Genomic DNA, 27,771 nt, shown 5'->3' with positions numbered 1-27,771 from the left:
AGCGCAGAATGAAACATGAGCAATCATACCAGCACCAATGCAATGGATTCTATCAGAACTCCGCAAGTTAAGGGTGCTTGGGCGAGAGTAGCACTAGGATGGGTGACCTCCTGCGAAGTCCTTATATTTCACCCATTTTCTTAGGAAGTCCTCGTGTTGCACCCATTTTTTTGCAGATGATTCTTTCGACGATACGCGCGACTTGAATTATGGTCCTCAGGTTTATTCGCAAAAGTGAGTCACGGCACCGTAGCATTTTACTTGATATTAGAACGAGCACGAGAGGTGCAGTGCGCACGCACAAGGAAACAAATGACGGGAGGGGGAAGAAAGGAGAAGGAGTTTATGTATTTACAGCGCGGAATTAAACGGGTGCGATCATACCAGCACTAATGCACCGGATCCCATCAGAACTCCGCAGTTAAGTGAGTTTGGGCGAGATTAGTACTCGGATGGGTGACCTCCTGGGAAGTCCTTGTGTCACACCAATTTTTTTTCAAACGGGTCGTTCGACTTTACGCGCGAATGGAACTAGGGTCCGCTGGTTTATACGCAAATGTGAGTCAAGAATCAGGGGCATTTTAATCGATATTAGAACGAGAAAGAGAGGTGCAGTGTGAACGCACAAGGAAACAAATGATGGGAGGGGGGGAGGGAAGAAGGAGTGTATGTATTTTCAGCACGAAATTAAACAGGTGCGGTCACACCAGCACAAAAGCACCGGATCCCATCATAACTCCGCAGTTAAGTGTGCTTTGGCGAAAGTAGTACAATGATGGGTTACCTCCTGGGAAGTTCTCGTGTTGCACCCATTTTTTTTTTCAGATGTGCTGTTCGACGTTACGCGCGACTTGAATTATGGTCCTCAGGTTTATTCGCAAATGTGAGTCACGGCACCGTGGCATTTTACTTTATATTAGAACGAGAACGGGAGGTGCAGAGCGCACGCACAAGGAAACAAATGACGGGAGGGGGAAGAAAGGGGAATGAGTTTATGTATTTGCAGCGCGAAATTAAACAGTTGCGATCATACCAGCACTAATGCACCGGATCCCATTAGAAGTCCGCAGTGAAGTGTGCTCGGGCGAGATTAGTACTCGGATGGGTGACCTCTTGGGAAGTCCTCGTGTCGCACAAGTTTTTTTTTAGACGGGTCGTTCGACGTTACCCGCGTCTGGAACTAGGGTCCGCTGGTTTATACGCGAATGTGAGTCAAGAAGCAGGGGCATTTTAATCGATATTAGAACAAGAATGAGAGGTGAAGTGTGAACGCACAAGGAAACAAATGATGGGAGGGGGGGAGGGAAGAAGGAGTGTATGTATTTTCAGCACGAAATTAAACAGGTGCGGTCACACCAGCACAAATGTACCGGATCCCATCAGAACTCCGCAGTTAAGTGTGCTTTGGCGAAAGTAGTACAATGATGGGTTACCTCCTGGGATGTTCTCGTGTTGCACCCATTTTCTTTTTTACAGATGTGCCGTTCGACGTTGCGCGTGACTTTAATTATGGTCCGCAGATTTATTCGTAAATGTGAGTCACGGCGCCGTTGAATTTTACTTGATATTTGAACGAGAACGAGAGGTGCAGTGCGCACGCACAAGGAAACAAATGATGGGAGGGGGAAGAAAGGAGAAGGAGTTTATGTATTTGCAGCTTAAAATTAAACAGGTGCGATCATACCAGCACTAATGCACCGGATCCCATCAGAACTCCGCAGATAAGTGTGCTTGGGCGAGAGTAGTACTCGGATGGGTGACCTCCAGCGAAGTCCTTATATTTCACCCATTTTCTTAGGAAGTCCTCGTGTTGCACCCATTTTTTTGCAGATTATTCTTTCGACGATACGCGCGACTTGAATTATGGTCCTCAGATTTATTCGCAAATGTGAGTCCCGGCACCGTAGCATTTTACTTGATATTAGAACGAGCACGGTTGGTGCAGTGCGCACGCACAAGGAAACAAATGACGGGAGGGGGAAGAAAGGAGAAGGAGTTTATGTATTTGCAGCGCGAAATTAAACGGGTGCGATCATACCAGCACTAATGCACCGGATCCCATCAGAACTCCGCAGTTAAGTGTGCTTGGGCGCGAGTAGTGCTCGGATGGGTGATCTCCTGCGAAGTCCTCATGTCGCACCAATTTTTTTTCAGACGGGTCGTTCAACGTTACGCGCGACTGGAACTTGGGTCCGCTGGTTTATACGCAAATGTGAGTCAAGAAGCAAGGGCATTTTTAATCGATATTAGAACGAGAAGGAGAGATGCAGTGTGAACGCACAAGGAAACAATTGATGGGAGGGGGAGGGAAGGAGAAGGAGTGTATGTATTTTCAACACGAAATGAAACAGGTGCGATCATGCCAGCACTAATGCAACGGATTCTATCAGAACTCCGTAGGTAAGGGTGCTTCGGCGAGAGTAGTACTAGCATGGGTTACCTCATGCGAAGTCCTTATATTTCACCCATTTTCTTGTGAAGTCCTCGTGTTGCACCCATTTTTTTGCAGATGATTCTTTCGACGTTACGCGCGACTTGTATTATGGTCCTCAGATTTGTTCGCAAATGTGAGTCATGGCGCTGTAGCATTTTACTTGATATTAGAACGAGAACGGGAGGTGCAGTGCGCACGCACAAGGAAACAAATGATGGGAGGGGGAAGAAAGGGGAATGAGTTTATGTATTTGCAGCGCAAAATTAAACAGGTGCGATCATACCAGCACTAATGCACCGAATCCCATCAGAACTCCGCTGTGAAGCGTGCTTGGGCGAGATTAGTACTCGGATGGGTGACCTCCTGGGATGTCCTCGTGTCGCACAAATTAAACAGGTGCGATCTTACCAGCACTAAAGCCCCGGATCCCATCAGAACTCCGCAGTTAAGTTTGCTTGGGCGAGAGTAGTACTCGGATGGGTGACCAATTGGGAAGCCCTTGTGTTGCACCTATTTTTTTTCGGATGGGTTTTTCAACGTTACGCGTGAATGGACTTATAAACTGCTGGTTCATTTGCAAAGGTGAGTCACGGTGCAGGGGCATATTACTTGATATTAGAATGAGAAATAGAGATGCAGAGTGCACGCACAAGGAAACAAATGACGGGAGAAGGGATGGAAGGAGAAAGAGTGTATGTATTTGCAGTGCAGAATAAAACATGAGGGATCATACCAGCACTAATGCAACAGATTCTATCAGAACTCTGCAGTTAATGGTGCTTGGGCGAGAGTAGTACTCAGATGGGTGACCACTTCGGAAGTCCTCGTGTTGCACCCATTTTCTTGGGAGGTCCTCGTGTTGCACCCATCTTTTTGCAGATGATTCTTTCGACGTTATACGCGACTTGATTTTTGGTCCGCAGGTTTATTCGCGCGTAACGTCGAACGACACATCTGAAAAAAAGAAAATGGGTGCAACATGAGAACTTCCCAGGAGGTAACCCATCATTGTACTACTTTCGCTAAAGCACACTTAACTGCGGAGTTCTGATGGGATCCGGTGCATTTGTGCTGGTGTGACCGCACCTGTTTAATTTCGTGCTGAAAATACATACACTCCTTGTTCCCTCCCCCCCTCCAATCATTTGTTTCCTTGTGCGTTCACACTGCATCTCTCATTCTCGTTTTAATATCGATTAAAATGCCCCTGATTCTTGACTCACATTTGCATATAAACCAGCGGACCATAGTTCCAGTTGCGCATAACGTTGAACGACCCATCTGAAAAAAAATTGTTGTGATACGAGGACTTCCCAAGAGGTCACCCATCCGAGTACTACTCTCGCCCAAGCACGCTTAACTACAGAGTTCTGATGGGATCCAGTGCATTAGTACTGGTATGATGCCACTTGTTTAATTTTGCGCTTCAAATACATACACTCCCTCTCTTTTCTTCCTCCTCCCGTCATTTGTTTCTTTGTGCGTACGCACTGCACCTCCCGTACTCGTTCTAATATCAAGTAAAATGCCACGGCGCCGTGACTCACATTTGCGAATAAACCTGCGGACCATAAATCAAGTCGCGCGTAACGTCGAAAGATTCATCTGCAAAAAGATGGGTGCAACACAAGGACCTCCCGAGAAAATAGGTGAAATATAAGGACTTCGCAGGAGGTCACCCATCCGAGTACTTTTCTCGCCCAAGCACCCTTAACTGTGGAGTTCTGATAGAATCCGTTGCATTAGTATTGGTATGATCCATTATGTTTCATTCTGCACTGCAAATACATACACTCTTTCTCCTCCCATCCCCCCTCCCGTCATTTGTTTCCTTGTGCGTGCACTCTGCATCTCTCTTTCTCGTTCTAATATCAAGTAATATGACCCGGCACTGTGACTCACCTTTGTAAATGAACCAGCGGTTCATAATTCCATTCGCGCGTAACGTCGAACAACCCATCCGAAAAAAAATAGGTGCAACACGAGGGCTTCCCAGGTGGTCACCCATCCGAGTACTACTCTCGCCCAAGCACACTTAACTGCGGAGTTCTGATGGGATCCGGGGCATTAGTGCTGGTATGATCGCACCTCTTTAATTTCGCGCTACACACACTCCTCCTTTCTTCCCCCTCCCGTCATTTGTTTCCTTGTGCGTTCACACTTCACCTCTCATTCTCGTTCTAATATCGATTAAAATGCCCCTGTTTCTTGACTCACATTTGCATATAAACCAGCGAACCCTAGTTCCAGACGCGCGTAACGTCGAACGACCAGTCTGAAAAAAAATTGGTGCGACACGAGGACTTCCCAGGAGGTCAACCATCCGAGTACTAATCTCGCCCAAGCACACTTAACTGCGAAGTTCTGATGGGATCCAGGGCTTTAGTGCTGGTATGATCGCACCTGTTTAGTTTCGCGCTGCAAATTCATACACTCCTTCTCTTTTCTTTCCCCTCCCGTCATTTGTTTCCTTGTGCGTGCGGGCTGCACCTCCCGTTCTCGTTCTAATATCAAGTAAAATGCTACAGCGCCGTGACTCACATTTGCGAATAAACCTGAGGACCATAATTCAAGTCGCGCGTAACGTCGAAAGAATCATCTGCAAAAAAATGGGTGCAACACAAGGACTTCACAAGAAAATGGGTGAAATATAAGGACTTCGTAGGAGGTAACCCATGCTATTACTACTCTCGCACAAGCACGCTTACCTACGGAGTTCTGATAGAATCCGTTGCATTAGTGCTGGTATGATCGCACCTGTTTCATTCTGCGCTGCAAATACAAACAATTTTTATCCTTCCCTCCCCCTCCCATCAATTGTTTCCTTGTGCGTTCACACTGCACCTCTCCTTCTCGTTCTAATATCGATTAAAATGCCCCTGCTTCTTGACTCACATTTGCGTATAAACCAGCGGACCATAGTTCCAGTCGCGCGTAACGTCGAACGACCCATCTGAAAAAAAATTGTTGCGATACGAGGACTTCCCAAGAGGTCACCCATCCGAGTACTACTCTCGCCCAAGCAGACTTAACTGCAGAGTTTTGATGGGATCCAGTGCATTAGTGCTGGTATGATGCCACTTGTTTAATTTTGCGCTTCAAATACATACACTCCTTCTTTTTTTTTCCTTCTCCCGTCGTTTGTTTCTTTGTGCGTTCGCTCTGCACCTCCCGTACTCGTTCTAATATCAAGTAAAATGCCACGGTGCCGTGACTCACATTTGCGAATAAACCTGCGGACCATAAATCAAGTCGCGCGTAACGTCGAAAGAATCATCTGCAAAAAGATAGGTGCAACACGACGACCTCCCAAGAAAATGCGTGAAATATAAGGACTTCGCAGGAGGTCACCCATCCGAGTACTTTTCTCGCCCAAGCACCCTTAACTGCGGAGTTCTGATAGAATTCGTTGCATTAGTGCTGGTATGATCCCTCATGTTTTATTCTGCACAGCAAATACATACACTCTTTCTCCTCCCAACCCCCCTCCCGTCATTTGTTTCCTTGTGCGTGCACTCTGCATCTCTCTTTCTCGTTCTAATATCAAGTAATATTCCCCGGCACCATGACTCACCTTTGCAAATGAACCAGTGGTTTATAATTCCATTCGTGCGTAACGTCGAACAACCCATCCGAAAAAAAATTAGTGCAACACGAGGGCTTCCCAAGTGGTCACCCATCCGAGTACTACCCTCGCCCAAGCACACTTAACTGCGGAGTTCTGATGGGATCCGGAGCTTTAGTGCTGGTATGATCGCACCTGTTTAATTTCACGCTGCAAATACATACACTCCTTCTCCTTTCTTCCCCCTCCCGTCATTTGTTTCCTTGTGCGTTCACACTTCACCTCTCATTCTCGTTCTAATATCGATTAAAATGCCCCTGCTTCTTGACTCACATTTGCGTATAAACCAGCGGACCCTAGTTCCACACGCGCGTAACGTCGAATGACCCGTCTGAAAAAAAATTGGTGCGACACGAGAACTTCACAAGAAAATGGGTGAAATATAAGGACTTCGCAGGAGGTAACCCATGCTAGTACTACTCTCGCCCAAGCACCCTTACCTACGGAGTTCTGATAGAATCCGTTGCATTAGTGCTGGTATGATCGCACCTGTTTCATTTCGTGCTGAAAATACATACACTCCTTCTCCTTCCCTTCCCCTCTCATCAATTGTTTCCTTGTGTGTTCACACTGCACCTCTCCTTCTCGTTCTAATATCGATTAAAATGCCTCTACTTTTTGACTCATATTTGCGTATAAACCAGCGGACTCTAGTTCCAGTCGCGCGTAACGTCGAACAACCCGTCTGAAAAAAAATTATTGCGACACGAGGACTTCCTAGGAGGTCACCCATCCGAGTACTACTCTTGCCCAAGCACACTTAACTGCGGAGTTCTGATGGCATCCGGTGCATTAGTGCTAGTATGATCGCATAAGTTTAATTCCGCGCTTCAAATACATAAACTCCTTCTCCTTTCTTCCCCCTCCCGTCAATTGTTTCCTTGTGCGTGCGCACTACACCTCCCGTGCTCGTTCTAATATCAAGTAAAATGTTACGGTGCCGTGACTCACATTTGCGAATAAACCTGTGGACCATAATTCAAGTCGCGCGTATCGTCGAAAGAATCATCTGCAAAAAAATGGGTGTAACACGTGGACTTCCTAAGAAAATGGGTGAAATATAAGGACTTCGTAGGAGGTCACCCATCCTAGTGCTACTCTCGCCCAAGCACCCTTAACTTGCGGAGTTCTGATAGAATCCGTTGCATTGGTGCTGGTATGATTGCTCATGTTTCATTCTGCGCTGCAAATACATACACTTTTTCCCCCTCCATCCCCCCTCCCGTCATTTGTTTCCTTGTGCGTGCACTCTGCATCTCTCCTTCTCGTTCTAATATTGATTAAAATACCCCTATTTTTTGACTCACATTTGCGTATAAACCAGCGGACTCTAGTTCCAGTCGCGCGTAACGTCGAACAACCCGTCTGAAAAAAAATTGGTGCGACACGAGGACTTCCTAGGAGGTCACCCATCCGAGTACTACTCTCGCCTAAGCACACTTAACTGCGGAGTTCTGATGGAATGCGTTGCATTAGTGCTAGTATGATCGCATAAGTTTAATTCTGCGCTTCAAATACATAAACTCCTTCTCCTTTCTTCCCCCTCCCGTCATTTGTTTCCTTGTGCGTGCGCACTGCACCTCTCGTTGTCGTTCAAATATCATGTAAAATGCCACGGCGCCGTGACTCACATTTGCGAATAAATCTGTGGGCCATAATTGGTGCTGGTATGATCCCTCATGTTTCATTCTGCATTGCAAATACATACACTCTTTCTCCTCCCATCCACCCTCCCGTCATTTGTTTCCTTGTGCGTGCACTCTGCATCTCTCTTTCTCGTTCTAATATCAAGTAATATGCTCCGGCACCGTGACTCACCTTTGTAAATGAACCAGCGGTTTATAATTCCATTCGCGCGTAACGTCGAACAACCCATCCAAAAAAAAATAGGTGCAACACGAGGGCTTCCCAGGTGGTCACCCATCCGAGTACTACTCTCGCCCAAGCACACTTAACTGCGGAGTTCTGATGGGATCCGGGGCTTTAGTGCTACTATGATCGCACCTCTTTAATTTCGCGCTGCAAATACATACACTCCTTCTCCTTTCTTCCCCCTCCCGTCATTTGTTTCCTTGTGCGTTCACACTTCACCTCTCATTCTCGTTCTAATATCGATTAAAATGCCCCTGCTTCTTGACTCACATTTGCGTATAAACCAGCGGACCCTAGTTCCAGACGCGCGTAACGTCGAACGACCAGTCTGAAAAAAAATTTGTGCGACACGAGGACTTCCCAGAAGGTCAACCATCCGAGTACTAATCTCGCCCAAGCACACTTAACTGCGGAGTTCTGATGGGATCCGGGGCTTTAGTGCTGGCATGATCGCACCTGTTTAGTTTCTCGCTGCAAATACATACACTCCTTCTCTTTTCTTCCCCCTCCCGTCATTTGTTTCCTTGTGCGTGCGCGCTGCACCTCCAGTTTTCGTTCTTATATCAAGTAAAATGCTACAGCGCCGTGACTCACATTTGCAAATAAACCTGAGGACCATAGTTCAAGTCGTGCGTAACGTCGAAAGAATCATCTACAAAAAAATGGGTGCAACACGAGGACTTCACAAGAAAATGGGTGAAATATAAGGACTTCGCAGGAGGTAACCCATGCTTGTACTACTCTCGCCCAAGCACCCTTACCTACGGAGTTCTGATAGAATCCGTTGCATTAGTGCTGGTATGATCGCACCTGTTTCATTTCGTGCTGAAAATACATACACTCCTTCTCCTTCTCTCCCCCTCCCATCAATTGTTTCCTTGTGCGTTCACACTGCACCTCTCGTTCTCGTTCTAATATCGATTAAAATGTCCCTACTTCTTGACTCACATTTGCGTATAAACCAGCGGACCCTAGTTCCACTCCTGCGTAACGTCGAACGACCCGTCTGAAAAAAAATCGGTGCGACACGAGGACTTCCCAGGAGGTCACCCATCCGAGTACTACTCTCGCCCAAGCACACTTAACTGCGGAGTTCTGATGGGATCCGGTGCATTAGTGCTTGTATGATCGCACCCATTTAATTTCGCGCTGCAAATACATAAACGCCTACTCCTTTCTTCTCCCTCCCGTCATTTGTTTCCTTGTGCGTGCGCAATGCACCTCCCGTGTTCGTTCTAATATCAAGTAAAATGCTGCAGTGCCGTGACTCACATTTGCGAATAAACCTGAGGACCATAATTCAAGTCGCGCGTATCGTCGAAATAATCATCTGCAAAAAAATGGGTGCAACACGAGGACTTCCTAAGAAAATGGGTGAAATATAAGGACTTCGCAGGAGGTCACCCATGCTAGTGCTACTCTCGCCCAAGCACCCTTAACTTGCGGAGTTCTGATAGAATCCGTTGCATTGGTGCTGGTATGATGGCTCATGTTTCATTATGCGCTGCAAATACATACACTTTTTCTCCCTCCATCCCCCCTCCCGTCATTTGTTTCCTTGTGCGTGCACTCTGCATCTCTCTTTCTCGTTTTAATATCGATTAAAATGCCCCTGCTTCTTGACTCACATTTGCGTATAAACCAGTGGACCCTTGTTCCAGTCGCGCGTAAAATGCCCCTGTTTAATTTTGCGCTGCAAATACATAAACTCCTTCTCCTTTCTTCCCCCTCCCGTCATTTGTTTCCTTGTGTGTGCGCACTGCACCTCTCGTTCTCGTTCAAATATCAAGTAAAATGCCACGGTGCCATGACTCACATTTGCGAATAAATCTGCGGACCATAATTAAAGTCGCGCGTAACGTCGAACGACACATCTGAAAAAAAGAAAATGGGTGCAACACGAGAACTTCCCACGAGGTAACTCATCATTGTACTACTTTTCCCAAAGCACACTTAACTGCGGAGTTCTGATGGGATCCGGTCCATTTGTGCTAGTATGATCGCACCTGTTTAATTTTACGCTGCAAATACATAAACTCATTCCCCTTTCTTCCCCCTCCCGTCATTTGTTTCCTTGTGCGTGCGCACTGCACCTCCCGTGCTCCTTCTAATATAAAGTAAAATGCTACGGTGCCGTGACTCACATTTGCGAATAAACATGAGCACCATAATTCAAGTCACGCGTATCGTCGAAAGAATCATCTGCAAAAAAATGGGTGCATCAAAAGGACTTCCTAAGAAAATGGGTGAAATATAAGGACTTCGCAGGAGGTCACCCATCCTAGTGCTACTCTCGCCCAAGCACCCTTAACTTGCGGAGTTCTGAAAGAATCCGTTGCATTGGTGCCGGTATGATTGCTCATGTTTCATTCTGCGCTGCAAATACATACACTTTTTCTCTCTCCATCCCCCCTCCCGTCATTTGTTTCCTTGTGCGTGCACTCTGCATCTCTCCTTCTCATTTTAATATCGATTAAAATGCCCCTGCTTCTTGACTCACATTTGCTTATAAACCAGTGGACCCTAGTTCCAGTCGAGCGTAACGTCGAACGACTCGTCTGAAAAGAAATTAGTGCGACACGAGGACATCCTAGGAGGTCACCCATCCGAGTACTACTCTCGCCCAAGCACACTTAACTGCGGAGTTCTGATGGGATCCGGTGCATTAGTGCTGGTATGATCGCACCTGTTTAATTCCGCGCTGCAAATACATAAACTCCTTCTCCTTTCTTCCCCCTCCCGTCATTTCTTTCCTTGTGCGTACGCACTGCACCTCCCGTGCTCGTTCTAATATCAAGTAAAATGCTAAGGTTCCGTGACTCACATTTGCGAATAAACCTGAGGACCATAATTCAAGTCGCGTGTATCGTCGAAAGAATCATCTGCAAAAAAATGGGTACAACACGAGGACTTCTTAAGAAAATGAGTGAAATATAAGGACTTCGCAGGAGGTCACTCATCCTAGTGCTACTCTCGCCCAAGCACCCTTAACTTGCGGAGTTCTAATAGAATCCGTTACATTGGTGCTGGTATGATTGCTCATGTTTCATTCTGCACTGCAAATACATACACTTTTTCTCCCTCTATCCCCCCTCCCGTCATTTGTTTCCTTGTGCGTGCACTCTGCATCTCTTCTTCTCATTCTAATGTTGATTAAAATGTCCCTGCTTCTTGACTCACATTTGCGTATAAACCAGTGGACCCTAGTTCCAGTCGCGCGTAACGTAAAACGACCCGTCTGAAAAAAAAAATTAGTGCGACACGAGAACTTCCCAGGAGGTCACCCATCCGAGTACTACTCTCGCCCAAGCACACTTATCTGCGGAGTTCTGATGGGATCCGGTGCATTAGTGCTGGTATGATCACACCAGTTTAATTTCGCGCTGCAAATACATAAACTCCTTCTCCTTTCTTCCCCCTCCCGTCATTTGTTTCCTTGTGCGTGCGCACAGCACCTCCCGTGCTCGTTCTAATATCAAGAAAAATGCTACGGTGCCGTAACACACATTTGCGAATAAACCTGAGGACCATAATTCAAGTCGCGCGTATCGTCGAAAGAATCATCTGCAAAAAAATGGGTGCAACACGAGGACTTCCTAAGAAAATGGGTGTAATATAAGGACTTCTTTAGAGGTCACCCATCCGAGTACTTTTCTCGCCCAAGCACCCTTAACTGTGGAGTTCTGATAGAATCTGTTGCATTAGTGCTGGTATGATCCCTCATGTTTCATTCTGCACTGGAAATACATACACTCTTTCTCCTTCCATCCCCCCTCCCATCATTTGTTTCCTTGTGCATGCACTCTACATCTCTCTTTCTCCTTCTAATATCAAGTAATATGCCCCGGCACCGTGACTCATCTTTGCAAATGAACCAGCAGTTTATAATTCCATTCGCGCGTAATGTCGAACAACCCATCCGAAAAAAATAGGTGCAACACGAGGGCTTCCAAAGTGGTCACCCATCTGAGTACTACTCTCGCCCAAGCACACTTAACTACAGAGTTCTGATGGGATCCGGAGCTTTAGTGCTGGTATGTGCGCACCTGTTTAATTTTGCGCTGCAAATACATACACTCCTTCTCCTTTCTTCCCCTCCCAACATTTGTTTCCTTGTGCGTTCACACTTCACCTCTCATTCTCGTTCTAATATCGACTAAAACACCCCTGCTTCATGACTCACATTTGCGTATAAACCAGCGGACCATAGTTCCAGACGCGCGTAACGTCGAACGACCCGTCTGAAAAAAAATTGGTGCGACACGAGGACTTCCCAGGAGGTCACCCATCCGAGTACTAATCTCGCCCAAGCACACTTCACTGCGGAGTTCTGATGGGATCCGGTGCATTAGTGCTGGTATGATCGCAACTGTTTAATTTTGCGCTGCTAATACATAAACTCATTCCCCTTTCTTCCCCCTCCCGTCATTTGCTTTTTTGTGCGTGCGCACTGCACCTGTCGTTCTCGTTCAAATATCAAGTAAAATGCCACGGCGCCGTGACTCACATTTGCGAATAAATCTGCAGACCATAATTAAAGTCGCGCGTAACGTCGAACGGCATATCTGAAAAAAAGAAAATGGGTGCAACACGAGGACTTCGCAAGAAAATTGGTGAAATATAAGGACTTCGCAGGAGGTAACCCATGCTAGTACTACTCTCGCCCAAGCACCCTTACCTACAGAGTTCTGATAGAATCCGTTGCATTAGTGCTGGTATGATCGCACCTGTTTCATTTCGCGCTGCAAAAACATACTCCTTCTCCTTTCTTCCCCTCCCGTCATTTGTTTCCTTGTGCGTGCGCACTGCACCTCTCGTTCTCGTTCAAATATCAAGTAAAATGCCACGGCGCCGTGACTCACATTTGCGAATAAATCTGCGGACCATAATTAAAGTCGCGCGTAACGTCGAACGGCACATCTGAAAAAAAGAAAATGGGTGCAACACGAGAACTTCCCAGAAGGTAACCCATCATTATACTACTTTCGCCAAAGCACACTTAACTGCGTAGTTCTGATGGGATCCGGTGCATTTGTGTTGGTGTGACCGCACCTGTTTAATTTCGTGCTGAAAATACATACACTCCTTCTTCCCTCCTCCCCTCCCATCATTTGTTTCCTTGTGCGTGCACTATGCATATCTCTTTCTCGTTCTAATATCAAGTAATATGCCCCGGCGCCGTGACTCACCTTTGCAAATGAACCAGCGGTTTATAATTCCATTTGCGCGTAACGTCGAAAAACCCATCCGAAAAAAAATAGGTGCAACACGAGGGCTTCCCAAGTGGTCACCCATCCGAGTACTACTCTCGCCCAAGCACACTTAACTGCAGAGTTCTGATGGGATCCGGTGCAGTGCTGGTATGATCGAACCTGTTTAATTTCGCGCTGCAAATACATAAACTCCTTCTCCTTTCTTCCCCCTCCCATCATTTGTTTCCTTGTGCGTGCGCACTGCACCTCTCGTTCTCGTTCAAATATCAAGTAAAATGCCACGGCGCCGTGACTCACATTTGCGAATAAATCTGCGGACCATAATTAAAGTCGCGCGTAACGTCGAACGGCACATCACAAAAAAGAAAATGGGTGCAACACGAGAACTTCCCAGGAGGTAACCCATCATTGTACTACTTTCACAAAAGCACACTTAACTGAGGAGTTCTGATGGGATCCGGTGCATTTGTGCTGGTATGATCGCACCCGTTTAATTCCGCGCTGCAAATACATAAACTCCTTCTCCTTTCTTGCCCCTCCCGTCATTTGTTTCCTTGTGCGTGCGCACTGCACCTCCTGTGCTCGTTCTAATATAAAGTAAAATGCTACGGTGCCGTGACTCACATTTGCGAATAAATCTGCGGACCATAATTAAAGTCGCGCGTAACGTCGAATGGCACATCTGAAAAAAAGAAAATGGGTGCAACACGAGAACTTTCCAAGAGGTAACCCATCATTGTACTACTTACGCCAAAGCACACTTAAATGGAATTTCTGATGGGATCCGTTGCATTTGTGCTGGTGTGACCGCACCTGTTTAATTTCGTGCTGAAAATACATACACTCCTTCTTCCCTCCCCTCTCCCATCATTTGTTTCCTTGTGCGTTCACACTGCACCTCTCCTTCTCGTTCTAATATCGATTAAAATGCCTCTGATTCTTGACTCACATTTGCGTATAAACCAGCGGACCATAGTTCCAGTCGCGCGTAACGTCGAATGACCCATCTGAAAAAAAATTGTTTCAATACGAGGACTTCCCAAGAGGTCACCCATCCGAGTACTACTCCCGCCCAAGCACACTTAACCGCAGAGTTCTGATGGGATCCAGTGCAGTAGTACTGGTATGATGCCACTTGTCTAATTTTGCGCTTCAAATACATACACTCATTCTCTTTTCTTCCTCATCCTGTCATTTGTTTTTTTGTGCGTGCGCACTGCACCTCCCGTACTCGTTCTAATATCAAGTAAAATGCCACGGCGCCGTGATTCACATTTGCGAATAAATCTGCGGACCATAAATCAAGTCGCGCGTAACGTCGAAAGAATCATCTGCAAAAAGATGGGTGCAACACGAGGACTTCCTAAGAAAATGGGTGAAATATAAGGACTTCGCAGGAGGTCACCCATCCTAGTGCTTCTCTCGCCCAAACACCCTTAACTTGCGGAGTTCTGATAGAATCCGTTGCATTGGTGCTCGTATGATTGCTCATGTTTCATTCTATGCTGCAAATACATACACTTTTTCTCCCTCCATCGCCCCTCCCGTCATCTGTTTCCTTGTGCGTGCACTCTGCACCTCTCTTTCTCGTTCTAATATCAAGTAATATGCCCCGGCACCGTGACTCACCTTTGCAAATGAACCAACGGTTTATAATTCCATTCGCGCGTAACGTCGAACAACCCATCCGAAAAAAAATTGGTGCAACACAAGGGCTTCCCATGTGGTCACCCATCTGAGTACTACTCTCGCCCAAGAACACTTAACTGCGGAGTTCTGGTGGGATCCAGAGCTTTAGTGCTGGTATGATCGCACCTGTTTAATTTCGTGCTGAAAATACATACACTCCTTCTCCTTTCTTCCCCCTCCCATCATTTGTTTCCTTGTGCGTTCACACTTCACCTCTCATTCTCGTTCTAATATCGATTAAAGTGCCCCTGCTTCTTGACTTACATTTGCGTATAAACCAGCGGACCCTAGTTCCAGACGCGCGTAACGTCGAAGGACCCGTCTGAAAAAAAATTGGTGCGACACGACTCACATTTGCGCATAAACCTGAGGACCATAATTCAAGTCACGCGTATCATCGAAAGAATCATCTGCAAAAAAATGCGTGCAACACGAGGACTTCACAAGAAAATGGGTGAAATATAAGAACTTCGCAAGAGGTAACCCATGCTAGTACTACTCTCGCCCAAGCTCCCTTACCTACGGAGTTCTGATAGAATCCGTTGCATTAGTGCTGGTATGATCGCACCTGTTTCATTTCTTGCTGAAAATACATACATTCCTTCTCCTTCCCTCCCCCTCCCATCAATTGTTTTCTTGTGCGTTCACACTGCACCTCTCCTTCTCGTTCTAATATCGATTAAAATGCCCCTGCTTCTTGACTCACATTTGCGTATAAACCAGCGGACCCTAGTTCCAGTCGCGCGTAACGTCGAACGACCTGTCTGAAAAAAAATTTGTGCGACACGAGGACTTCCCAGGAGTTCACCAATCCGAGTACTACTCTCGCCAAAGCACACTTAACTGCGGAGTTCGGACGGGATCCGGTGCATTATTGCTGGTATGATCCACCCGTTTAATTCCGCGCTGCAAATACATAAACTCCTTATCCTTTCTTCCCCCTCCCGTCATTTGTTTCCTTGTGCGTGCGCACTGCACCTCCCATGCTAGTTCTAATATCAAGTAAAATGCTACGATGCCGTGACTCACATTTGCGAATAAACCTAAGGATCATAATTCAAGTCGCGCGTATCGTCGAAAGAATCATCTGCAAAAAAATGGGTGGAACATGAGGACTTCCTAAGAAAATGGGTGAAATATAAGGACTTCGCAGGAGGTCACCCATCCTAGTGCTACTCTCGCCCAAACACCCTTAACTTGCGGAGTTCTGATAGAATCCGTTGCATTGGTGATGGTATGATTGCTCATGTTTCATTCTGCGCTGCAAATACATACACTTTTTCTCCCTCCATCCCCCCTCCCGTCATTTGTTTCCTTGTGCGTGCACTCTGCATCTCTCCTTCTCGTTCTAATATCGATTAAAATGCCCCTGTTTCTTGACTCACATTTGCGTATAAAGTCGCGCGTAACGTCGAACGACACATCTGAAAAAAAAAAAATGGGTGCAACACAAGAACTTCTCACGAGGTAACCCATCATTGCACTACTTTCCCCAGAGCACACTTAACTGCGGAGTTCTGATGGGATCCGGTGCATTTATGCTGGTATGATCGCACCTGTTTAATTTCGCGCTGCAAATACATAAACTCCTTCTCCTTTCTTCCCCCTCCCGTCATTTGTTTCCTTGTGCGTGCGCACTGCACCTCTCGTTCTCGTTCAAATATCAGGTAAAATGCCACGGCGCCGTGACTAACTTTTGCGAATAAATCTGCGGACCATAATTAAAGTCGCGCGTAACGTCGAATGGCACATCTGAAAAGAAGAAAACGGGTGCAACACGAGAACCTCCCAAGAGGTAACCCATCTTTGTACTACTATCGCCCAAGTACACTTAACTGCGGAGTTTTGATGGGATCCGGTGCATTTGTGCTGGTGTGACCGCACCTGTTTAATTTCGTGCTGAAAATACATACACTCCTTCTTCCCTACCCCCCTCCCAACATTTGTTTCCTTGTGCGTTCACACTGCACCTCTCCTTCTCGTTCTAATATCGATTAAAATGCCTCTGATTCTTGACTCACATTTGCGTATAAACCAGCGGACCATAGTTCCAGTCGCGCGTAACGTCGAACGACCCATCTAAAAAAAATTGTTGCGATACGAGGACTTCCCAAGAGGTCACCCATCCGAGTACTACTCTCGCCAAAGCATACTTAACTGCAGAGTTCTGATAGGATCCAGTGCATTAGTGCTGGTATGATGCCACTTGTTTAATTTTGCGCTGCAAATACATAAACTCCTTATCATTTCTTTCCCCTCCCGTCATTTGTTTCCTTGTGCGTGAGCACTGCACCTCCCGTTCTCCTTCTAATATCAAGTAAAATGCTACAGCGCCGTGACTCACATTTGCGAATAAACCTGAGGACCATAATACAAGTCGCGCGTAACGTCGAAAGAATCATCTGCAAAAAAATGGGTGCAACACGAGGACTTCACAAGAAAATTGGTCAAATATAAGGACTTCGCAGGAGGTAACCCATGCTAGTACTACTCTCGCCCAAGCACCCTTACCTACGGAGTTCTGATAGAATCCGTTGCATTAGTGCTGGTATGATCGCACCTGTTTCATTTCGCGCTGCAAATACATACACTCCTTCTCCTTTCTTCCCCCTCCCGTCATTTGTTTCCTTGTGCGTGCGCACTGCACCTCTCGTTCTCGTTCAAATATCAAGTCAAATACCACGGCGCCGTGACTCACATTTGCGAATAGATCTGCGGACCATAATTAAAGTTGCGCGTAACGTCGAACGGCACATCTGAAAAAAAGAAAATGGGTGCAACACGAGAACTTCCCAGGAGGTAACCCATCATTGTACTACTTTCGCCACAGCACACTTAACTGCAGAGTTCTGATGGGATCCGGTGCATTTGTGCTGGTGTGACCGCACCTGTTTAATTTCGTGCCGAAAATACATACACTCCTTCTTCCCTTCCCCCTCCCATCATTTGTTTCCTTGTGCGTTCACACTGCACCTCTCCTTCTCGTTCTAATATCGATTAAAATGCCCCTGATTCTTGACTCACATTTGCGTATAAACCGGACCATAGTTTCAGTCGCGCGTAACGTCGAACGACCCATCTGAAAAAAAATTGTCGTGATACGAGAACTTTCCAAGAGGTCACCCATCCGAGTATTACTCTCGCCCAAGCACACTTAACTGCAGAGTTCTGATGGGATCCAGTGCATTAGTGCGGGTATGATGCCACTTGTTTAATTTTTTGCTCCAAATACATACACTCTTTCTCTTTTCTTCCTCCTCTCGTTATTTGTTTCCTTGTGCGTGCGCACTGCACCTCCCGTACTCCTTCTAATATCAAGTAAAATGCCACGGCCTTGTCACTCACATTTGCGAATAAACCTGCGGACCATAAATCAAGTCGCCCGTAACGTCGAAAGAATCATCTGCAAAAAGATGGGTGCAACACGAGGACCTCCCAAGAAAATGGGTGAAATATAAGGACTTCGCAGGAGGTCACCCATCTGAGTACTTTTCTCGCTCAAGCACCCTTAACTGCGGAATTCTGATAGAATCCGTTGCATTAGTGCTGGTATGATCCCTCATGTTTAATTCCGTACTGCAAATACATACATTCTTTCTCATTCAATCCCCCCTCCCGTCATTTGTTTTCTTGTGCGTGCACTCTGCATCTCTTTTTCTCGTTCTAATATCAAGTAATATGCCCCGGCACCGTGACTCACCTTTGCAAATGAACCAGCGGTTTATAATTCCATTCATGCGTAACGTCTAACAACCCATCTGAAAAAAAATAGGTGCAACACGAGGGCTTCCTAGGTGGTCACCCATCCGAGTACTACCCTCGCCCAAGCACACTTAACTGCAGAGTTCTGATGGGATCCGGAGCTTTAGTGCTGGTATGATCGCACCTGTTTAATTTTCCGCTGTAAATACATACACTCCTTCTCCTTTCTTCCCCCTCCCGTCATTTGTTTCCTTGTGCGTTAACACTTCACCTCTCATTCTCCTTCTAATAGCGATTAAAATGCCCCTACTTCTTGACTCACATTTGCGTATAAACCAGCGGACCCTAGTTCCAGACGCGCATAACGTCGAACGACCCGTCTGAAAAAAAAACTGGTGCGACACGAGGACTTCCCATGAGGTCACCCATCCGAGTACTATTCTCGCCCAAGCACACTTAACTGCGGAGTTCTAAAGGGATTCGGTGCATTAGTGCTGGTATGATCGCACCGGTTTAATTTCGCGCTGCAAATACATAAACTCCTTCTCCTTTCTTCCCCCTCCCGTCATTTGTTTCCTTGTGCGTGCGCACTACACCTCTCATTCTCGTTTAAATATCAAGTAAAATGCCACGGCGCCGTGACTCACATTTGCGAATAAATTTGTGGACAATAATTAAAGTCGCGCGTAACGTCGAACGACACATCTGAAAAAAAGAAAATGGGTGCAACCCGAGGACTTCACGAGAAAATGGGTGAAATATAAGGACTTCGCAGGAGGTAACCCATGCTAGTACTACTCTCGCCCAAGCACCCTTACCTACGGAGTTCTGATAGAATCCGTTGCATTAGTGCTGGTATGATCGCACATGTTTCATTTCGTGCTGAAAATACATACACTCCTTCTCCTTCCCTCCCCCTCCCATCAATTGTTTCCTTGTGCGTTCACACTGCCCTCTCTTTCTCGTTCTAATATCGATTAAAATGGCCTTGCTTCTTGACTCTCATTTGCGTATAAACCAGCGGACCCCAGTTCCAGTCGCGCGTAACGTCGAACGACCCGTCTGAAAAAAAATTAGTGTGACACGAAGACTTCCCAGGAGGACACCCATGCGAGTACTACTCTCCCCCAAGCACACTTAACTGTAGAGTTCTGATGAGATCCGGTGCATTAGTGCTGGTATGATCGCACTCGTTTAATTCTGCGCTGCAAATACATAAATGCCTTCCCCTTTCTTCCCCCTACCGTCATTTGTTTCCTTGTGCGTGCGCACTGCACCTCCCGTGCTCGTTCTAATATCAAGTAAAATGCTACGGTGCCGTGACTCACATTTGCGAATAAACCTGACGACCATAATTCAAGTCGCGCTTATCGTCGAAAGAATCATCTGCAAAAAAATGGGTGCAACACGAGGACTTCCTAAGAAAATTGGTGAAATATAAGGACTTTGCAGGAGGTCACCCATCCTAATGCTACTCTCGCCCAAGCACCCTTAACTTGCGGAGTTCTGATAGAATCCGTCGCATTGGTGCTGGTATGATTGCTCATGTTTCATTCTGCACTGCAAATACATACACTTTTTCTCCCTCCATGCCCCCTCCCGTCATTTGTTTCCTTGTGCGTGCACTCTGCATCTCTCCTTCTCGTTCTAATATCGATTAAAATGCTCCTGCTTCTTGACTCACATTTGCGTATGAACCAGGGGACCCTAGTTCCAGTCGCGCGTAACGTCGAACGACCTGTCTAAAAAAAAAATTAGTGCGACACGAGAACTTCCCAGGAGATCACCCATCCGAGTACTACTCTCGCCCAAGCACACTTAACTGCGGAGTTCTGATGGGATCCGGTGCATTAGTGCTGGTATGATCGCACCTAATTAATTTCGCGCTGCAAATACATAAATTCCTTCCCCTTTCTTCCCCCTCCCGTCATTTGTTTCCTTGTGCGTGCGCACTGCACCTCTCGTTCTCATTCAAATATCAAGTAAAATGCCACGACGCCGTGACTCACATTTGCGAATAAATCTGTGGACCATAATTAAAGTCGCGCGTAACGTCAAACGACACATCTGAAAAAAAGAAAATGGGTGCAACACGAGAACTTCCCACGAGGTAACCCATCATTGTACTACTTTCACCAAAGCACACTTACTGCAGAGTTCTGATAGGATCCGGTGCATTAGTGCTGGTATGATCGCCCCTGTTTAATTTTGCGGTGCAAATACATAAACTCATTCCCCTTTCTTCCCCCTCCCGTCATTTGTTTCCTTGTGCGTGCGCACTGCACCTCCCATTCTCGTTCTAATATCAAGTAAAATGTCACGGCACCGTGACTAACATTTGCGAATAAACCTAAGGAGCATAATTCAAGTCGCGCGTAACGTCGAAAGAATCATTTGTAAAAAAATGGGTGCAACACGAGGACTTCACAAGAAAATGGGTGAAATATAAGGACTTCGCAGGAGGTAACCCATGCTAGTACTACTCTCGCCACAGCACCCTTACTTACGGAGTTCTGATAGAATCCGTTGCATTAGTGCTGGTATGATCGCACCTGTTTCATTTCGTGCTGAAAATACATACACTCCTTCTCCTTCCCTCCCCCCCCCCATCAATTGTTTCCTTGTGCGTTCACACTGCACCTCTCCTTCTCGTTCTAATATCTATTAAAATGCCCCATCTTCTTGAATCACATTTGCGTATAAACCAGCGGACCCTAGTTCCAGTCGCGCGTAACGTCGAACGACCCGTCTGAAAAAAAATTGGTGCGACACGAGGACTTCCCAGGAGGTCACCCATCCGAGTACTACTCTTGCCCAAGCACACTTAACTGCGGAGTTCTGATGGGATCCGGTGCATTAGTGCTGGTATGATCGCACCCGTTTAATTCCCCGCTGCAAATACATAAATTCCTTCTCGTTTCTTCCCCAACCCGTCATTTGTTTCTTTGTGCGTGCGCACTGCACCTCCCGTTCTCGTTCTAATATCAAGTAAAATGTCACGGCACCGTGACTCACATTTGCGAATAAACCTGAGGACCATAATTCAAGTCGCGCGTAACGTCGAAAGAATCATTTGCAAAAAAATGGGTGCAACACGAGGACTTCACAAGAAAATGGGTGAAATATAAGGACTTCGCAAGAGGTCACCCATCCTAGTGCTACTCTCGCCCAAGCACCCTTAACTTGCGGAGTTCTGATAGAATCCGTTGCATTGGTGCTGGTATGATTGCTCATGTTTCATTTTGCGCTGCAAATACATACACTTTTTCTCCCTCCATCCCTCCTCCCGTCATTTGTTTCCTTGTGCGTGCACTCTCCATCTCTCCTTCTCGTTCTAATATCGATTAAAATGCCCCTGCTTCTTGACTCACATTTGCGTATAAACCAGTGGACCCTAGTTCCAGTCGCGCGTAACGTCGAACGACCCGTCTGAAAAAAAAAATTAGTGCGACACGAGGACTTCCCAGGAGGTCACCCATCCGAGTACCACTCTCGCCCATTCACACTTAACTGCGGAGTTCTGATGGGATCCGGTGCATTAGTACTGGTTTGATCGCACCCGCTTAAGTTCGCGCTGCAAATACATAAACTAGTTCTCTGTTCTTCCCCCTCCCGTCATTTGTTTCCTTGTGCGTGCGCACTGCACCTCTCGTTCTCGTTCAAATATCAAGTAAAATACCACAGCGCCGTGACTCACATTTGCTAATAAATCTGCGGACCATAATTAAAGTCGCGCGTAACGTCGAACGGCACATCTGAAAAAAAGAAAATGGGTGCAACACGAGAACTTCCCAGGAGGAAACCCATCATTGTTCTACTTTCGTCAAAGCACACTTAACTGCGGAGTTCTGATGGGATCCGGTGCATTTGTGCTGGTGTGAGCGCACCTGTTTAATTTCGGGATGAAAATACATACACTCCTTCTTCCCTCCCCCCTCCCATCATTTGTTTCCTTGTGCATTCACACTGCACCTCTTCTTCTCGTTCTAATATCGATTAAAATGCCCCAGATTCTTGACTCACATTTGCGTATAAACCAGCGGATTATAGTTCCAGTCGCGCGTAAAGTCGAACGACCCGTCTGAAAAAAAATTGGTGCGACATGAGGACTTCCCAAGAGGTCACCCATCCGAGTACTACTCTCGCCCAAGCACACTTAACTGCGGAGTTCTGATGGGATCCGGTGCATTAGTGATGGTATGACCGCACCCGTTTAATTTCGCGCTGCAGATACATAAACTCCTTCTCCTTTTTTCCCCCTCCCGTCATCTGTTTCCTTGTGCGTGCGCACTGCACCTCTCGTTCTCGTTCAAAAATCAAGTAAAATACCACGGCGCCGTGACTCACATTTGCGAATAAATCTGCGGACCATAATTAAAGTGGCGCGTAACGTCGAACGGCACATCTGAAAAAATGAAAATGGTTGCAACACGAGAACTTCCCAGGAGGTAACCCATCATTGTACTACTTTCGCCAAAGCACACTTAACTGCGGAGTTCTGATGGGATCCGGTGCATTTGTGCTGGTGTGACCGCACCTGTTTAATTTCGTGCTGAAAATACATACACTCCTTCTTCCCTCCCCCCCTCCCATCATTTGTTTCCTTGTGCGTTCACACTGCACCTCTCCATCTCGTTCTAATATCGATTAAAATACCCCTGATTCTTGACTCACATTTGCGTATAAACCAGCGGACCATAGTTCAAGTTGCACGTAACGTCGGACGACCCGTCTAAAAAAAAATTGGTGCAACACAATGACTTCCCAGGAGGTCACCAATCTGAGTACTACTCTCGCCCAAGCACACTAAACTGCGGAGTTCTGATGGGATCCAGTGCATTAGTGCTGGTATGATCGCACCCGTTTAATTCCGCGCTGCAAATACATAAACTCCTTCTCCTTCCTTCCCCCTCCCATTATTTGTTTCCTTGTGCGTGCGCACTGCACCTCCCGTGCTCGTTCTAATATCAAGTAAAATACTACGGTGCCGTGACTCACATTTGCGAACAGACCTGAGGACCATAATTGAAGTCCTGCGTAACGTCGAAAGAATCATCTACAAAAAAATGGGTGCAACACGAGGACTTCACAAGAAAATAGGTAAAATATAAGGACTTCGCAGGAGGTAACCCATGCTAGTACTACTCTCGCCCAAGCACCCTTACCTACGGAGTTCTGATAGAATCCGTTGAATTAGTGCTGGTATGATCGCACTTGTTTCATTTCATGCTGAAAATATATACACTTCTTCTCCTTCCCTCCCCCTCCCATCAATTGTTTCCTTGTGCATTCACACTGCACCTCTCTTTCTCGTTCTAATATCGATTAAAATGCCCCTACTTCTTGACTCACATTTGCGTATAAACAAGCGGACCATAGTTCCAGTCGTGCGTAACGTCGAACGAACCGTCTGAAAAAAAATTGGTGCGACACGAGGACTTCCCAGGAGGTCAACCATCCGAGTACTACTCTCACCCAAGCACACTTAACTGCGGAGTTCTGAGGGGATACGGTGCATTAGTGCTGGTATGATCGCACCCGTTTAATTTTGCGCTGCAAATACATAAACTCCTTCTCCTTTCTTCCCCCTCCCGTCATTTGTTTAATTGTGCGTGCGCACTGCACCTCCCGTGCTCGTTCTAATATCAAGTAAAATGTTACGGTGCTGTGACTCACATTTGCGAATAAAACTGAGGACCATAATTCAAGTCGCGCGTATCGTCAAAAGAATCATCTGCAAAAAAATGGGTGCAACACGAGGACTTCCTAAGAAAATGGGTGAAATATAAGGACTTCGCAGGAGGTCACCCATCCTAGTGCTACTCTCGCCCAAGCACCCTTAACTTGCGGAGTTCTGATAGAATCCGTTGCATTGGTGCTGGTATGATTGCTCATGTTTCATTCTGCGCTGCAAATACATACACTTTTTCTCCCTCCATCCCCCCTCCCATCATTTGTTTCCTTGTGCGTGCACTCTGCATCTCTCCTTCTCATTCTAATATCGATTAAAATGCCCCTGCTTCTTGAGTCACATTTGCGTATAAACCAGTTGACCCTAGTTCCAGTCGCGTGTAACGTCGAACGACCCGTCTGAAAAAAAAATTAGTGCGACACGAGGACTACCCAGGAGGTCTCCAATCCGAGTACTACTCTCGCCCCAGCACACTTAACTGCGGAGTTCTGATGGGATCCGGAGCTTTAGTGCTGGTATGATCGCACCTGTTTAATTTCGCGCTGCAAATACATACACTCCTTCTTCTTTCTTCCCCCTCCCGTCATTTGTTTCCTTGTGCGTTCACACTTCACCTCTCATTCTCGTTCTAATATCGATTAAAATACCGCTGCTTCTTGACTCACATTTGCGTATAAACCAGCGGACCCTAGTTCCAGTCGCGCGTAACTTCGAACGACCCGTCTGAAAAAAAATTGGTGCGACACGAGGACTTCCCAGGAGGTCACCCATCCGAGTACTTCTCTCGCCCAAGCACACTTAACTGCGGAGTTCTGATGGGATCCGGTGCATTAGTGCTGGTATGATCACACCCATTTAATTCTGCGCTGCAAATACATAAACTCCTTCTCCTTTCTTCCCCCTCCCGTCATTTGTTTCCTTGTGCGTGCGCACTGCACCTCCCGTGCTCGTTCTAATATCAAGTAAAATGCTACGGTGCCGTGACTCACATTTGCGAATAAACCTGAGGACCATTATTCAAGTTGCGCGTAACGTCGAAAGAATCATCTGCAAAAAAATGGGTGCAACACGAGGACTTCCTAAGAAAATAGGTGAAATATAAGGACTTCGCATGAGGTCACCCATCCTAGTGCTACTCTCGCCCAAGCACCCTTAACTTGCGAAGTTCTGATAGAATCCGTTGCATTGGTGCAGGTATGATCGCTCATGTTTCATTCTGCGCTGCAAATACATACACTCTTTCTCCCTCCATCCCCTCTCCCGTTATTTGTTTCCTTGTGCGTGCACTCTGCATCTCTCCTTCTCGTTCTAATATCATGTAAAATGCCCTAGCATCGTGACTCACCTTTGCGAATGAACAAGCGGTTTATAATTGCATTCGCGCGTAACGTCGAACGACCCATCCGAAAAAAAATGGGTGCAACACGAGGACCTCCCAGGAGGTCACCAATCCGAGTACTACTCCCGCCCAAGCACACTTAACTGCTGAGTTCTGATGGGATACGGTGCATTAGTGCTGGTATGATGGCACCTATTTAATTTCGCGCTGCAAATACGTACACTCCTTCTCCTTTCTTCCCCTTCCCGTCATTTGTTTCCTTGTGCGTGCGCACTGCACCTCTCGTTCTCGTATAAATATCAAGTAAAATGCCACGGCGCAGTAACATACATTTTCGAATAAATCTGCGGACTATAATTAAAGTCGCGCGTAACGTCGAATGGCACATCTGAAAAAAAAAATGGGTGCAACACGAGAACTTCCCAGAAGGTAACCCATCCTTGTACTACTTTCGCCAAAGCACACTTAACTGCGGAGTTCTGATGGGATCCGGTGTATTTGTGCTGGTGTGATAGCACCTGTTTAATTTCGTGCTGAAAATAAAAACACTCCTTCTCCTTCCCTCCCCCCTCCCATCATTTGTTTCCTTGTGCGTTCACACTGCACCTCTTTTTCTCGTTCTAATATCGATTAATATGCCCCTACTTCTTGACTCACATTTGCGTATAAACAAGTGGACCATAGTTCCAGTTGCGCGTAACGTCGAACGACCCGTCTGAAAAAAAATTTGTGCGACACGAGAATTTCCCAGGAGGTCACCAATTCGAGTACTACTCTCCCCCAAGCACACTTAACTGCAGAGTTATGATGGGATCTGTTGCATTAGTGCTGGTATGATCGCATCCGTTTAATTTCGCGCTGCAAATACATAAACTCCTTCTCCTTTCTTACCCCACCCGTCATTTGTTTCCTTGTGCGTGCACACTGCACCTCCCGTGCTCGTTTTAATATCAAGTAAAATGCTACGACGCCGTGACTCACATTTGCGAATAAACCTGAGGACCAAAATTCAAGTCGTGTGTAACGTCTAAAAAATCATTTGCAAAAAAATGGGTGCAACACGAGTACTTCCCAAGTGGTCACCCATTCGAGTACTACTCTCGCCCAAGCACACATAACTGCGGAGTTATGATGGGATCGGTTGCAATAGTGCTGGTACGATCGCACCTGTTTAATTTCGCGCTGCAAATACACAAACTCCTTCTCCTCTCTTCCCCCTCCCGTCATTTGTTTCCTTGTGCGTGCACTCTGCATCTTTTTTTCTCGTTCTAATATCAAGTAATATGCCCCGGCACTGTGACTCACCTTTGCAAATGAACCAGTGGTTTATAATTCCATTCGCGCGTAACGTCGAACAACCCATCCGAAAAAAAATAGGTGCACCACGAGGGCTTCCCAAGTGGTCACCCATCCGAGTACTACTCTCGCCCAAGCACACTTAACTGCGGAGTTCTGATGGGATCCGGAGCTTTAGTGCTGGTATGATTGCACCTATTTAATTTCGCACTGCAAATACATACACTCCTTCTCCTTTCTTCCCCCTCCCGTCATTTGTTTCCTTGTGCGTTCACACTTCACCTCTCATTCTTGTTCTAATATCGATTAAAATACCCCTGCTTATTGACTCACATTTGCGTATAAACCAGTGGACCCTAGTTCCAGACGCGCGTAACGTCGAACGACCCGTCTGAAAAAAATTGGTGCGACACGAGGACTTCCCAGGAGGTCACCCATCCGAGTACTAATCTCGCCCAAGCACACTTCACTGCGGAGTTCTAATGGGATCCGGTGCATTAGTGCTGGTGTGATCGCACCTGTTTAATTGTTGCGATACGAGGACTTCCCAAGAGGTCACCCATCCGAGTACTACTCTCGCCCAAGCACACTTAACTGCAGAGTTCTGATGGGATCCAGTGCATTATTGCTGGTATGATGCCACTTGTTTAATTTTGTGCTTCAAATACATACGCTCCTTCTCTTTTCTTCCTCCTCCCGTCATTTGTTTCTTGTGGTGCGCACTGCACCTCCCGTACTCGTTCTAATATCAAGTAAAATGCCACGACGCCGTGACTCACATTTGCGAATAAACCTGCGGACCATAAATCAAGTCACGCGTAACGTCGAAAGAATCATCTGCAAAAAGATGGGTGCAACACGAGGACCTCCCAAGAAAATGGGTGAAATATAAGGACTTCGCAGGAGGTC

At 46.5% G+C, this 27,771-nt stretch overlaps 11 non-coding genes and 42 pseudogenes across 11 annotated transcripts; 8 read left to right on the top strand and 45 right to left on the bottom strand.

The window, feature by feature from the left end:
• Positions 1-370: 370 nt before the first annotated feature.
• LOC148250154 (5S ribosomal RNA) lies at positions 371-489 on the top strand (annotated as a pseudogene).
• Positions 490-693: 204 nt separating this feature from the next.
• Positions 694-812, top strand: LOC148250153 (5S ribosomal RNA; annotated as a pseudogene).
• Positions 813-1,019: 207 nt separating this feature from the next.
• On the top strand, positions 1,020-1,138 carry LOC148250152 (5S ribosomal RNA; annotated as a pseudogene).
• A 204-nt stretch (positions 1,139-1,342) lies between these two features.
• LOC148250151 (5S ribosomal RNA) lies at positions 1,343-1,461 on the top strand (annotated as a pseudogene).
• A 209-nt stretch (positions 1,462-1,670) lies between these two features.
• Positions 1,671-1,789, top strand: LOC148250150 (5S ribosomal RNA; annotated as a pseudogene).
• Positions 1,790-2,024: 235 nt separating this feature from the next.
• LOC148250149 (5S ribosomal RNA) lies at positions 2,025-2,143 on the top strand (annotated as a pseudogene).
• Positions 2,144-2,703: 560 nt separating this feature from the next.
• Positions 2,704-2,822, top strand: LOC148250148 (5S ribosomal RNA; annotated as a pseudogene).
• A 6-nt stretch (positions 2,823-2,828) lies between these two features.
• Positions 2,829-2,947, top strand: LOC148250147 (5S ribosomal RNA; annotated as a pseudogene).
• Positions 2,948-3,403: 456 nt separating this feature from the next.
• Positions 3,404-3,522, bottom strand: LOC148250146 (5S ribosomal RNA; annotated as a pseudogene).
• A 206-nt stretch (positions 3,523-3,728) lies between these two features.
• LOC148250145 (5S ribosomal RNA) lies at positions 3,729-3,845 on the bottom strand (annotated as a pseudogene).
• A 560-nt stretch (positions 3,846-4,405) lies between these two features.
• Positions 4,406-4,524, bottom strand: LOC148250144 (5S ribosomal RNA). Its single transcript, XR_015815737.1, has one exon. It is a non-coding gene; the product is annotated as a 5S ribosomal RNA (ribosomal RNA).
• A 196-nt stretch (positions 4,525-4,720) lies between these two features.
• Positions 4,721-4,839, bottom strand: LOC148250143 (5S ribosomal RNA; annotated as a pseudogene).
• Positions 4,840-5,398: 559 nt separating this feature from the next.
• LOC148250142 (5S ribosomal RNA) lies at positions 5,399-5,516 on the bottom strand (annotated as a pseudogene).
• A 561-nt stretch (positions 5,517-6,077) lies between these two features.
• On the bottom strand, positions 6,078-6,196 carry LOC148250141 (5S ribosomal RNA). Its single transcript, XR_015815817.1, has one exon. It is a non-coding gene; the product is annotated as a 5S ribosomal RNA (ribosomal RNA).
• Positions 6,197-6,755: 559 nt separating this feature from the next.
• On the bottom strand, positions 6,756-6,874 carry LOC148250140 (5S ribosomal RNA; annotated as a pseudogene).
• A 561-nt stretch (positions 6,875-7,435) lies between these two features.
• Positions 7,436-7,554, bottom strand: LOC148250139 (5S ribosomal RNA; annotated as a pseudogene).
• Positions 7,555-7,946: 392 nt separating this feature from the next.
• Positions 7,947-8,065, bottom strand: LOC148250138 (5S ribosomal RNA; annotated as a pseudogene).
• A 205-nt stretch (positions 8,066-8,270) lies between these two features.
• LOC148250137 (5S ribosomal RNA) lies at positions 8,271-8,389 on the bottom strand (annotated as a pseudogene).
• Positions 8,390-8,948: 559 nt separating this feature from the next.
• LOC148250136 (5S ribosomal RNA) lies at positions 8,949-9,067 on the bottom strand. The gene has a single exon (XR_015815168.1). It is a non-coding gene; the product is annotated as a 5S ribosomal RNA (ribosomal RNA).
• A 753-nt stretch (positions 9,068-9,820) lies between these two features.
• LOC148250135 (5S ribosomal RNA) lies at positions 9,821-9,939 on the bottom strand (annotated as a pseudogene).
• A 561-nt stretch (positions 9,940-10,500) lies between these two features.
• On the bottom strand, positions 10,501-10,619 carry LOC148250134 (5S ribosomal RNA; annotated as a pseudogene).
• Positions 10,620-11,182: 563 nt separating this feature from the next.
• Positions 11,183-11,301, bottom strand: LOC148250133 (5S ribosomal RNA). The gene has a single exon (XR_015815662.1). It is a non-coding gene; the product is annotated as a 5S ribosomal RNA (ribosomal RNA).
• A 559-nt stretch (positions 11,302-11,860) lies between these two features.
• On the bottom strand, positions 11,861-11,979 carry LOC148250132 (5S ribosomal RNA; annotated as a pseudogene).
• Positions 11,980-12,183: 204 nt separating this feature from the next.
• Positions 12,184-12,302, bottom strand: LOC148250131 (5S ribosomal RNA). The gene has a single exon (XR_015814911.1). It is a non-coding gene; the product is annotated as a 5S ribosomal RNA (ribosomal RNA).
• A 564-nt stretch (positions 12,303-12,866) lies between these two features.
• On the bottom strand, positions 12,867-12,985 carry LOC148250130 (5S ribosomal RNA; annotated as a pseudogene).
• Positions 12,986-13,189: 204 nt separating this feature from the next.
• On the bottom strand, positions 13,190-13,305 carry LOC148250129 (5S ribosomal RNA; annotated as a pseudogene).
• A 208-nt stretch (positions 13,306-13,513) lies between these two features.
• Positions 13,514-13,632, bottom strand: LOC148250128 (5S ribosomal RNA; annotated as a pseudogene).
• A 529-nt stretch (positions 13,633-14,161) lies between these two features.
• Positions 14,162-14,281, bottom strand: LOC148250127 (5S ribosomal RNA; annotated as a pseudogene).
• Positions 14,282-14,842: 561 nt separating this feature from the next.
• On the bottom strand, positions 14,843-14,961 carry LOC148250126 (5S ribosomal RNA; annotated as a pseudogene).
• A 1,311-nt stretch (positions 14,962-16,272) lies between these two features.
• Positions 16,273-16,391, bottom strand: LOC148250125 (5S ribosomal RNA; annotated as a pseudogene).
• A 209-nt stretch (positions 16,392-16,600) lies between these two features.
• Positions 16,601-16,719, bottom strand: LOC148250124 (5S ribosomal RNA; annotated as a pseudogene).
• An 885-nt stretch (positions 16,720-17,604) lies between these two features.
• Positions 17,605-17,723, bottom strand: LOC148250123 (5S ribosomal RNA; annotated as a pseudogene).
• A 202-nt stretch (positions 17,724-17,925) lies between these two features.
• LOC148250122 (5S ribosomal RNA) lies at positions 17,926-18,042 on the bottom strand (annotated as a pseudogene).
• A 560-nt stretch (positions 18,043-18,602) lies between these two features.
• On the bottom strand, positions 18,603-18,721 carry LOC148250121 (5S ribosomal RNA). Its single transcript, XR_015814343.1, has one exon. It is a non-coding gene; the product is annotated as a 5S ribosomal RNA (ribosomal RNA).
• A 206-nt stretch (positions 18,722-18,927) lies between these two features.
• LOC148250120 (5S ribosomal RNA) lies at positions 18,928-19,046 on the bottom strand (annotated as a pseudogene).
• A 562-nt stretch (positions 19,047-19,608) lies between these two features.
• Positions 19,609-19,727, bottom strand: LOC148250119 (5S ribosomal RNA; annotated as a pseudogene).
• A 562-nt stretch (positions 19,728-20,289) lies between these two features.
• LOC148250118 (5S ribosomal RNA) lies at positions 20,290-20,408 on the bottom strand. The gene has a single exon (XR_015815941.1). It is a non-coding gene; the product is annotated as a 5S ribosomal RNA (ribosomal RNA).
• Positions 20,409-21,295: 887 nt separating this feature from the next.
• Positions 21,296-21,414, bottom strand: LOC148250117 (5S ribosomal RNA). The gene has a single exon (XR_015814548.1). It is a non-coding gene; the product is annotated as a 5S ribosomal RNA (ribosomal RNA).
• Positions 21,415-21,977: 563 nt separating this feature from the next.
• On the bottom strand, positions 21,978-22,096 carry LOC148250116 (5S ribosomal RNA; annotated as a pseudogene).
• A 209-nt stretch (positions 22,097-22,305) lies between these two features.
• Positions 22,306-22,424, bottom strand: LOC148250115 (5S ribosomal RNA; annotated as a pseudogene).
• A 203-nt stretch (positions 22,425-22,627) lies between these two features.
• Positions 22,628-22,746, bottom strand: LOC148250114 (5S ribosomal RNA; annotated as a pseudogene).
• A 209-nt stretch (positions 22,747-22,955) lies between these two features.
• Positions 22,956-23,074, bottom strand: LOC148250113 (5S ribosomal RNA; annotated as a pseudogene).
• Positions 23,075-23,278: 204 nt separating this feature from the next.
• LOC148250112 (5S ribosomal RNA) lies at positions 23,279-23,397 on the bottom strand (annotated as a pseudogene).
• Positions 23,398-23,956: 559 nt separating this feature from the next.
• Positions 23,957-24,075, bottom strand: LOC148250111 (5S ribosomal RNA; annotated as a pseudogene).
• Positions 24,076-24,637: 562 nt separating this feature from the next.
• Positions 24,638-24,756, bottom strand: LOC148250110 (5S ribosomal RNA; annotated as a pseudogene).
• Positions 24,757-24,961: 205 nt separating this feature from the next.
• Positions 24,962-25,080, bottom strand: LOC148250109 (5S ribosomal RNA). The gene has a single exon (XR_015815877.1). It is a non-coding gene; the product is annotated as a 5S ribosomal RNA (ribosomal RNA).
• Positions 25,081-25,641: 561 nt separating this feature from the next.
• On the bottom strand, positions 25,642-25,760 carry LOC148250108 (5S ribosomal RNA; annotated as a pseudogene).
• A 207-nt stretch (positions 25,761-25,967) lies between these two features.
• LOC148250107 (5S ribosomal RNA) lies at positions 25,968-26,086 on the bottom strand (annotated as a pseudogene).
• Positions 26,087-26,292: 206 nt separating this feature from the next.
• LOC148250106 (5S ribosomal RNA) lies at positions 26,293-26,411 on the bottom strand (annotated as a pseudogene).
• A 205-nt stretch (positions 26,412-26,616) lies between these two features.
• Positions 26,617-26,735, bottom strand: LOC148250105 (5S ribosomal RNA; annotated as a pseudogene).
• Positions 26,736-26,940: 205 nt separating this feature from the next.
• Positions 26,941-27,059, bottom strand: LOC148250104 (5S ribosomal RNA). Its single transcript, XR_015814634.1, has one exon. It is a non-coding gene; the product is annotated as a 5S ribosomal RNA (ribosomal RNA).
• Positions 27,060-27,263: 204 nt separating this feature from the next.
• On the bottom strand, positions 27,264-27,382 carry LOC148250103 (5S ribosomal RNA). Its single transcript, XR_015815213.1, has one exon. It is a non-coding gene; the product is annotated as a 5S ribosomal RNA (ribosomal RNA).
• Positions 27,383-27,388: 6 nt separating this feature from the next.
• Positions 27,389-27,506, bottom strand: LOC148250102 (5S ribosomal RNA; annotated as a pseudogene).
• Between the last annotated feature and the right edge of the window lie 265 nt (positions 27,507-27,771).

Source organism: Carica papaya, chromosome 8 (genome assembly GCF_054855325.1).
Source record: "Carica papaya isolate Zhongbai chromosome 8, ASM5485532v1, whole genome shotgun sequence".
NCBI classification, from domain to species: domain Eukaryota; kingdom Viridiplantae; phylum Streptophyta; class Magnoliopsida; order Brassicales; family Caricaceae; genus Carica; species Carica papaya.
This window is presented reverse-complemented; position numbering and strand designations above follow the sequence as displayed.